Here is a 4,087-nt window from a genome sequence, read left to right on the forward strand (position 1 = left end):
ATTGACTCCTCCTATGTTTTGACTTTCCTCCTGATTTAAACTTCAGCCTTCTGTTTATACTTCAACTCAGGACAAATTCCCTGGCTCAAAACCCCTTCTCAAATTTTATTTAGAGTTTCCTGGCATTCAGCTTTACCTGCCCATCTGCTATTTGTCCTTAACCAAGTGTTTCCATGTTGATAGAAGTGCTCATGATTTTAACTCATCTCTGTGGCTAAGCACTTTTGCTGAGAGAATGTCAGGCATTGGCATTTTGGAGAAATACTACTTACTAATCTTTGTGAAGAGCATTAACTTTCATTTAGGTTTTTTATATAAGGGGATTACACATACACACAACATGCCCACAAATAGACACATAGTTTTCTATTTTGTGCCACTTGATAACAGTAAAATTATAGCATACATTAATACTAAAGATACCTTTATGATATATTGATCTTCTAAGTCTCAGATGTATGCTCCTACCAAGTCAAAATTCAAACAAATGCTGAATATGTTCAGTTTTTCGCAAAATGAGCCTGAGATAGTGACAAAGAAAGTCCAAACTTGGAGAAGAAATCTTTATGAGAATTTATTTTAGCCAAGATTTGAGGACATGTCTGGAAGCAAGATTTCAAATGGACTAAGGAAATGCTCTGGAAAATGGCAGTTCTGAAACTCATTTTATACATTTAGAACCAAAGGGGCGTGGAGAACAAGAAAAATGGCATCTATTAGTGGTAGATTAAGGAGGCGGGAGAAAGCAAGATGGTAAAGTCTCTAAGATTGGATAAAAAAACAAAAGAGACATATACATCCTCTATATTTGTAAGTACAGAATAGTTATAATTTAATATCAGTAGTAAAAAGAGATGGTATGACTGTAACAAGGTAACATTTAAGTGTTTCTTGGTCTCAGGCTTTGTTGCTCTTGTGCTCTGGCAACAGTGGTTGTGACTTTGAGGAGTCTGAAAAAGAAAATTATTCTGACATTTCAAAGGTATGTTATTTTAGATGCATAAGAACCATGAACAGAGCTCACTCAATGTAAAGATTGACCTTTGCTAAGGAAGCTATACAACTAGGACAGTGGTGCTCAAACTTTTTGAAGTCGGGGTACATTTAAAATGCTACAAATAATTGTAGACACACGTATGGCCAGAAGCCATGGCCAACATCACAGCTACCTGGCCCATGCAGGTTCACATATGATTCGGACAGTCGGTAATGAAACAATGTAGCCAAGAACTGGTGGGCCATTAGCTTTAATCCTAGCTTGCACCTGCGGGCAAGTAATAACATAGACTGAGCTCCAAAACCCACTCATTCAGTGCTCACAAAGCTACTGATTTATCCGAGTTTCCTAGAATCAAAGGTTTCTAGCTCACCAGCCTTATTCACCTCTGTTCCCCATCTCATTCTTTCTTCACAAACTGGCTTCTTCAGCATTCCTCCATCTTGGCTGCCTCTCCTCCTCCATGTGGCCTTACTCTGCTCTCCTCTAATGCTAATCTCAGGAACCAAGAGAGAGCAAGCTCCCAGTCAGCCCCACTTTATAGTGTAGAAACCAAAACCTTTAATCCACTATACAAACAAGGAAGTCTCTGATACAAAGTCACTTATCTGAGGCATAATGGGATTTCTCATGAGAGTGCACCATCCCACATCAAAAAGGGTGGGAAAGGCTTAGTCCAGGGGTCAGGAACCTTTTTGGCTGAGAGAGCCATAAATGTCACATATTTTAAAATGTAATTCTGTAAAAGCCATATAACAACCTGTGTACATTACACATTATCCAATAAAAATTTGTTGTTGTCCCGGAGGACAGCTGTGATTGGCTCCAGCCACCCGCAACCATGAACATGAGCAGTAGGAAATGAATGGATTTCAATACATGATAATGTTTTATATTTTTAATGTTATTATTTTTTTTATTAAAGATTTGTCTGTGAGCCAGATGCAGCCATCAAAAGAGCCACATCTGGCTCGTGAGCCATAAGTTTCCGATCCCTGGCTTGGTCCCAAAACCAAGTCCCAGGCTACAAGGATCCTGCCTGCCCACAGCCCGCCCCCAACACACATTAATATAATCACACCCATCCCAAGCAAGAAGGGAAATCAGTACCAGCACCTGGGCAATGATCTTCCATGTGGACAGTGCCATCTTTAACAAAGTGAGCATAATATATTTTATCTTCCCAACAATCCACCCCTATGCTCACTTTACTACCCACAATCTATACCACTGGCATCCCTATGCAAGGAAATTAGGCACATTATACAAATTACAACAACATGACAAATCATACAATTTTAACAATTACAAAGGTACATTTCACCAGGATCTGAGCACTGTGCAAAAAGTGCAAAATGTCCTCGGCCTTCTTGCGAGCCATGGGAAAAGCTTCCCGGGGCAGAGGAGTGCTTCCAGCAAAGCTGCCCCACACCACATCAGGATATTTCACATTGTCCAAAATCTGTAAGTCCATCCAACAAAGGAGCCAGTGCCCACTCCGGTCATAGTCCAGAAAATCAGTCTACACACACGGGGCATCAGCCACCCCCCTCATTCCTGCTGTCCTGGCAAGTCTTACACTGTCCCAAAGAGGAGCATGTGGCAATGGTAGTCAGCATTTCCATCTCTGCTCCAGAGAGCATGATGGCATTCACCTCTATGTCCCAAAATCACAGACCTACCAGCATTCTAGTAAGGGCTCTCATCTTCTGGATACTGCAGATTGCAACTCCAACCCAATTCTCCTCATCCTCCAAAGAGGAACTGGAAACATCAGCTCCTGCTGCCGGGCTCAAGCCCTGGGCCACGCCACCTTCTGCTAAGCCCCAAGAACTGGTGGGCCATTAGCTTTAATCCTAGCTTGCACCCAGCAGGCAAGTAAAAACACACACTGGGCTCCAAAACCCACTTATTCAGGGCTCCCAAAGCCACTGACTTATTCAAGTTTCCTAGAATCAAAGGTTTGTACTCCACCAGCCTATTCACTCTGTTCCCCATCTGGCCTCCCGCCACTGCTGGCTCTCCACAACGTCCAGGGCAAGCTGCAACTCAGGAACCTGTGATTCCTTCTCCATTTCCAGGCGAATCTTGCAAACCTGGTCGGCCTCCTCCTCCAGCTCCAGTGTCAGCATCTGTTTCTCCTACGTTTCCTCCAGCTCCTTCCACTGCTTGGTTTGCAGGTCCCCAGCAGCCTCTTCCACAGAGCTCTCGGTTTCCTCATGCATGGCTGTAAAAGTCAGCCAGCCTACAGTCCCCAAAAGGAGAACCATGGGGAACCATAACAGCAGCCAGGTCTCTACTCCACTGCTCAAAGGTGGTGGTGGCTTCATACTGAATTCTGAATCCTGACGACTATGCCAAATGTATGGCCAGGAGCCACGGCCACCATCACAGCCACCTGGCCCATGTAGGTTCACATTTGATTCTGACAGTCGGTAATGAAACAATGTAGCCAAGAACTGGTGGGCCATTAGCTTTAATCCTAGCTTGCACCCAGCAGGCAAGTAAAAACACACACTGGGCTCCAAAACCCACTTATTCAGGGCTCCCAAAGCCATTGACTTATTCAAGTTTCCTAGAATCAAAGGTTTGTACTCCACCAGCCTATTCACTCTGTTCTCCATCTCCTTCTCCCTGCACAAACTCTGCACAAACTAGCTTCTCCTTCAGCACTCTGCCATCTTGGCTGCTTCTCCTCTCCTCCACATGGCCTTCTCTGCTCTCTCTTTAATGCTAATCTCAGAAACTGAGAGAGAGCAAGCTCCGGGTCTGCCCCATTTTATAGTGTAGAAACCAAAACCTTTAATCCAATATATTGATACAAATAAGGAAGTCTCTGATACAAAGTCAATTATCTGAGGCATAATGGGATTCCTCATGAGAGTGCACCACCCCACATCAAAAAGGGTGGGAAAGGCTTAGTCCCAAAACCAAGCCCCAGGCTACAAGGATCCTGCCTGCCCACAGCCTGCCCCCAACAACATTAATATCACCTGGGCAACGGGCTTCCACGTGGGCAGCGCCATCTTTAACAAAGTGAGCATAATATTTTTTATCTGCCCAACACACACTATATACAAATCTCTGAGA

Source organism: Saccopteryx bilineata, chromosome 5 (genome assembly GCF_036850765.1).
Source record: "Saccopteryx bilineata isolate mSacBil1 chromosome 5, mSacBil1_pri_phased_curated, whole genome shotgun sequence".
NCBI classification, from domain to species: domain Eukaryota; kingdom Metazoa; phylum Chordata; class Mammalia; order Chiroptera; family Emballonuridae; genus Saccopteryx; species Saccopteryx bilineata.